This window comes from Mytilus californianus, unplaced genomic scaffold (genome assembly GCF_021869535.1).
Source record: "Mytilus californianus isolate M0D057914Y unplaced genomic scaffold, xbMytCali1.0.p SCAF_37, whole genome shotgun sequence".
In the NCBI taxonomy this organism is placed as follows: domain Eukaryota; kingdom Metazoa; phylum Mollusca; class Bivalvia; order Mytilida; family Mytilidae; genus Mytilus; species Mytilus californianus.
Genome location: NW_026262687.1, coordinates 80,004 through 87,326, shown reverse-complemented (window position 1 = coordinate 87,326; position 7,323 = coordinate 80,004).

Genomic DNA, 7,323 nt, shown 5'->3' with positions numbered 1-7,323 from the left:
TTCGCAAGGTATAAACATGAATTACAATTGTATTTAACAATATTATAAATACTCTGATTGGAACAACCATAAAATTATATGGTATGCTAAAATAATTCTCCCACTTTAACATACAAAAACGAACGCAGGTAGGTATGGCCATCATTATAATACACCATTGACTAATTAATGTGCGCCAAATTACAATGTTTTAACTTCTTAAATTCTCGAAGCAAACGAGATGAATGATTGATTTCATTTTCTGATTACAAAGTCAACATGCAACCCTTTCAATTTTTCGTTATTGCCTTTGGTTTGTCATTTAACTTGTGTGATTCCCGTGGCATATCTTTATGCTTGTTGCATGTTTTATGCACGACATATTTTGATACATTTCAAACCTTATATCTAAACAATTTCTAAATATCGTAGTATCGTTTGAGTCATTTGCTCGTAATGAGGTACTCTACATAGATGATATCAGCGCAGTTATTGAAAATTAAAATTCACCATATTTATAATTAACCTCACATATCGTGTGTTAAGATTATGTAGATTACAAAGTTAACATGCAAGCCTTTCAATTTTTCGTTATTGCCTTTGGTTTGTCATTTAACTTGTATGATTCCCGTAGCATATCTTTATGCTTGTTGCATGTTTTATGCACGACATATTTTGATACATTTCAAACCTTATATCTAAACAATTTCTAAATATCGTAGTATCGTTTGAGTCATTTGCTCGTAATGAGGTACTCTACATAGATGATATCAGCGCAGTTATTGAAAATTAAAATTCACCATAGTTATAATTAACCTCACATATCGTGTGTTAAGATTATCTAAATGATCCTCCTAAGAACAATCTTTGTATATAAAACAAAAGAAAATGTGGTAGGATTGCTAATTAGACAAATGTCCACCAGAGACCAAATGACATGAACATGATGAAAGTTAACAAATCAATGAACAAAAAACAAATATTATACACAGCAACAAACGCCAACCAATGAATTACAGGCTCTTGAGTTGGCACAGGCACATACTAAATTTACTAAATTCTTCCATAGATATAACGATACGGTTTCGAATCAAATTGGGAATGGAAATGGGGAATGTGTCAAAAAGACAACAACCCGACCAAAGATCAGACAACAGCCGAAGGCCACCAATATGTCGTTGATACAGCGAGAAAATCCCGCACCCGGAGGCGTGCTTCATCTGGCCCCTGAACAAAATTACGAACTAGTTCAGCGATAATGGACGTCATATTAAACCTTGAAACATATAAAAGAAACTAAAATTAAAAATCAAACAAGGCTAACAGAGACCAGAGACTCCTGATTATTAAACAGGATTCGGGGGGGGGGGGGGATTTTTGCTATCATATATTAGAAATGCACGTTCAAGACCTCGAGCTTTGCTTTAAAGACACTCTTTTTGGGAACAAATTGGACTGTGGTTCCCCTTACTATGTCTGACATGCGTGACAACTGCCTCATAAAAATAATCTAAAAAAAAATGATAAAAAGCATTAGTAAAGATATTTTAAGAATTTCAAAAGATTTCTCTGTATTTTTGTAACTGTGAATGTAACTTTTGCCCTATTTACCCCAAGAACAACAGGTTTTATCCCTTTTCTACTATCCACCACTGTTTTTTTTTTACATCCGAGATACGAATTACACCCCATATTTGTAGTTTGCAGTGTTTATTTATCAGCTGTGACCTTAACAGTAAGCCTCAAAACCATTAGGGTTCTTTCCTTTCCTTTTCATCTGAATAAGTTTCCTTTTCAAACAACAAAAAAATTCAAGTTATCATCCAAAACATTTCTTTTTTCAGTAATTCTGGTCTTGAGATTAAACCTATTGGTCCAAAATTAAAGAGGCTTCTTCTACTGATCTATATCTTTCACGGGGATTCATTTTGTTTTAACAAAGCAGGGACCTTCAATATTTCATCCGGAAAGCCTTTGTTTCGAACGAAAGAACAGACAGACCGACAGACAAGTTTTGTTATGTTTGAGGAACATAGTTATATATATATGTATTTTGCAATATTATCTGAATTCAACATTCTTCATTGTGTGACAGTGTACAAACATGATAAACTTTAGAGACTTAGTAAGAGTGAATTGTCAACAACAATTTACACGAATTATAAGATTTGTAAAGAATAGTTTTATGTGTATTATTACCTAGTTGATATTGGCTGCCTTTTGAATTAGATGATTGTGGTCTTTTACCTAAAATAAATAAGAGATATATTTAAAAATTATCTCAGTTTATGGAAGCTTATATTTTTTCATCTCATAAATGAGGGTCTGGATGGAGGTTTACATTTCTGTAGTCATTCTTTGCCATTCTTTATATTTTTGCACCCTATTATTCTGTATCATTTAACCATCCAGACCCGCACAAATCTAACATTAAAATTAACCAGTCTTGTTCTAAGAAAACGAACACACATTTTTGACTTTATATAAGTGATTATGTCGTCAAACTCTTCAATAAAAGCAAATGAAATATGGTTAGGGGTAAACGTTGCGTCATTAAAATGTCAACACATTCAAAGGTTGTTATATTCAGGATCCAGCATATCAAAACGACCGTCCCTAAAAATAATTTTACTCCGGGTCTGGACAACTTCGAATAAATAAAGTATTGTTTTTCTGGTGTTTCTAGTGCCATATAAGAATACCACTATAACTTCCAAACAATACTCATTGGTAATCTCAATGTATTAAATTAAGCATATTTTAGCATTATTTCTCATATATAAAGAATTAAAATAAAACACAGACAACTAATCAACTTACAAGAACAAACTGGACATCCATTCACCTTGTCCACTGAAAAACAATCCTTTGGACAGGTAAGCCAGTCGAGGTCACATGTGTGTCCCACCACCTTAAGAAATATGTTCTTTAAGTTATCTTAAAATTAAAAAGGAGAAAAATCAATGATTGGCAGACAACAATCATGCAGCTCATCAAAATAAAGTTTTATTTCCCAATAAAAGGCAGCATTTCATTACTGTGCATGCTCTTTTTGACAACGTTCCAATGCATTTGATAATAAACGAACAGCTTCAAATTAATTGGTAAATACAATTTCATGGTTAGAGCATAAAATTAAACTATCTGAATGTATGCTTCTTTTTATAAATTAGTGTCGTAAAAGGGTTGACCGCGGGTGCACTTTTTGTATAATGCGCTTTGACAACTAGGGCGTCGGTCAATGCTTGTATACCTCATGATGGTTAAAAAAGGAAGCAATTAATTCTTAGTTAGAAATCCAAGAATGTAAACTGGAATATATCATAACAAATCAATTTTGATTTACATAAAATTGGTTGATTAATTAATTAATTCGATATGTCATGTTTCTCTAGTGAACTGGTTGTATCACCAGCCAGTTAACGCTGAGGTTGTGATTTCGAATCCCGCACGGGACAGATGCACTCGACTCGATTTAGAATATCTTTATTGACTAGGATTGTCAGTTTTCCTACCGAAGGTCGGTGGATCTCTCCGTGCACTCCACCTTCCTCCACCAATAAAAACTGACCGCCACGAAATAGCACAATAGTATTGAAGGGGCACCAAACACCAATCAATCAATCAGTCAATCTAGTGGACTGAAATCTTGTTTAAATGTTGGCTAGTGACACTAGAAAATCACCTTTCTGAATTAAGTTCCTTAGAAAAATGTTTTGTTGAGTGATTTTGTCAACTTATATCCTACGGTCTTAATTTTCTTGGAGTTCGGTAATTTGTTATTATACTTTTTAAAAGAACGCATGGGATCATGCGGTATGGGCTTTGCTCATTGTTGAAGACCGTACGGTGACCTATAGTTGTTAATTTCTGTGTCATTTGGTCTCTTGTGAAGAGTTGTCTCGTTTGCAATCACACTACATTTTCTTTTTTTATATATAATTTAGGACTCTAAAGTGCGATGGTACACTAAAGTGCGATGGTCACGCTAAAGTGCGATGGTCTACGCTAAATTGCGATGGTGTCAGACGCTAAAGTGCGATGGTTGTTTGTTTTTTTAAGTGCGATCAGATGACACGCTAAAGTGCGATGGTATGACACGCTAAAGTGCGATGGTATATGACACACTAAAGTGCGTTGCTTTAACACGCTAAAGTGCGATGGTGTAACGGGAATGGGGTTCAGGCAATAGTTTTTATTTTTTGCTTTGTTCATCTTAGTTTTTTGTCTATTGTATTGTTTATAAATCATGCCGTTGTCTTTCTCTTTTGAATTGTTTTACACTAGTCATTTCGTGGACCTATATAGCTTGCTATGCGACGTAAGCCAAGGCCCCACGTTGAAGGTCATAATGTTATTAGGTGCATACATCAACGACATTTGGTCTATGGTGGATAGTTGTTTCGTTGACAAAATACACTGGTCGTTTCGATACCCTTTGGTCGTTATATAATATTATCTGCGGGGTTAGCCATACGGTAACCTATAGTTAATAGCCTTGGATAGAAACTTGTCTCATTGGCAATCATATTATGATACTGCACCTCTGGTCGTTATGTTACTGTCTTGTTGACTAGTAATCATCTCTTTCACAGACATGACGAACCATATTATAAAAAAATGTTTTATAAAATAGTTCAATTAGAAAATTAAAAAGTAGATTTTATTTCACGCAAGTAAATGACATGGGATTAAAAACATAGAAGGAGTTTCTAAATTAAATTTGGACGGGTTTTTAAAATACTTTGACACTTGGTGTATTTTGCCGTTTTCGCTCTCTCTTACGGTATACACTTTCCCCTAACTATCGTCCGTTTCTATGTTTATGAGAAGTCCTTTTTCCAATATCTTGACAGAAACACGTTTGTCCCCGCCGACACCACGGGATCAAAGGCTTGCATTTCTGTTACTGTGGATGATTTTTTGGGAAATAACTCCTCCACAAACAAACTCTTTTAGCACCGATCAAAAATGTTCCGCATTGGGATCATTTGTTTCTCTTTTCTTGTTTAGTAAAAAACCTTCATCTGCACAAACATTATCGTTTACAGGCATGTCCGTTTTTGTTTGTACATATTGCTATTTAACGTTGCAAACGTCCATACTTTCGCGAACAAACACACTTTCGCGGAAACACGCACTTTAGCGTATCGCGGCATCGGACTTTAGCGTGTTTCATTAAATAGCACAGATCATCGCACTTTAGCGTATCAAACCATCGCACTTCAGCGTGGGCCACCGCACTTTAGCGAGACCATGGCGTTTTAGCGTCCCCGTCGCACTTTAGAGTCCTACATATTTATAATAGATACAAATGTAAAAAAAAATAGGGGTACAGCAGTCAATATTGTGTTAACATTTTAATCACTATAAAAACAAACAAATATGCCAACATAGACAAAATGGCATATATACAAAGCACATAAGCAAAAATGAAAGACAAGAATAAACAAAATGACCACGACAACACATTGGCGGGATGCATAAGTCATGTAAGTACCGAGCCACACCTAAAGGATATTACCAAAAATAGAGTAAACAGTAAAGGTTAATAATTTACAAAGACAAATAAAAGAGCACTATAACACGTAATTAAGATGATAAACAACATCAGTACCTAGAATCTGTCCTTCAAGACCATCATGTATTATTTGTGAAGTTGATATGGAATATTTATCAACAAGGTCTTGCTATCTTCCGATGAACTTTTTTTTAGAAAAAGGACGAGACGTTCTTTGACATTACCCTGGTTTTATTAACTTTCTGCTCAGACAATGGTGACATTTTATAAAGTCTGGGTAGCAGCTATACGCTCTTGAATACCGAATCAGTTAGAAAATGTATATCCCATATACAGGTGAAGTTAGTATACTGCTACTATTTTGGGGGAAATTGATAATTTCAAACTTAAAATCGTCTCGTTTGTCATAGCTTCTGGTATTGAGATGACCTCTTATGTCAAATTACAGGTATACGTCTAAAAATGAGGCGGAGTAACCCACGTCTGCTGGTCTGCTGTTTCTTTAATATCTAGTGCTGGAGGATATTTAATTGAACCCATTCAGAAACGTTTGGATCGTTTATGGAAAAAAATATCATCAACATTTCTAAATGTGAAATTAAGTAATCTGGCTAATTTGATCTTTCGTTTTTGACAAGTGTCTGAAAGAACAACGAGGCAAGGAGAGGCGCACAGTTCCCATATATACATAGAAATGATGAAAATTTGTTGAAAAAGCCTACTTCCAAATTCAACAAATATTTTGTCAATAAGAAACTCCAGCATACTGATCTTCAGTTCATCTGTGTAGTTTGTTTTACTTTTTTGTTCACTATTTACAAAAATATGCCGTATGGTATCCCAAAGTAATAAAATTATAGCGTATGCTACCTGTTTTATATTGAGAAGCATTGTGGATTATGTCTTGTAGACGATTTTCAATTTTATATTGGGAACGGTGGTATACACGGTTGATAAGTTTTGATGGAATTAATTTCAGAGAAAACTATCTAGAAGTTCTTTAGAGTTTTATTTTAGATTTCCAGTATTTCAGAAGACCGCGGATAGCATTTTTGCCAATCTAATAGCCAATTCTTTTGTAGAACATGCAGATGAGCCGGCAATGTACCGTTGTTTGTACGGAATTTTGTGAAGCTTAGGTATCCAATACAAACAATGCTGTTCAATGTAGTGTCCATTGAAGCCATGAAGGACTGATGATTCGCCAAAATCTCATCCTTGACAAATGATATGTTTTTGTATGTTCGATTACCAAAGTGCTCATTTATTCATAGTTGTTTTACAAGAAACTCGTAGTAGTACGATTTACACACAAAGACAATATTATTTAAAGATTTGTCCGTAGGAACAACAACATATTTATCGTGAAGAGATGATAGACATTTCACAGCTTCTTTATCTCTGAAAATTGATTTTGGTCGATCATTCATACAGGTTTTCAACTTATAAATTAAACGTTTTATCAGAGACCTGAATGTTTTGATTTTCAATCTACATATATTAGGCAGTTTACCTAATTCACAACAACATATTCATAATACTGTTTTTGACCTTCAATATCCAAATTAACATGTTATGAACTGCCAATATTCCCAAGCCATAATTAGTTTATATTTGCTACATGTGCATCCATACCAAATCTGCTGTACTTTGGTTATGATATTCTTATCGTATTTTAGAAAAAAGCGGACAACGGTGACTATAATAGTAATTATATCCCACGGAAAAACGACCTTTTTTCCATGTTCTGGTAATTTCTTTTAAAAAATTATCAACACATGTATTACCGTTATAATTAACATAGATTCGATTCTTCATCTTCT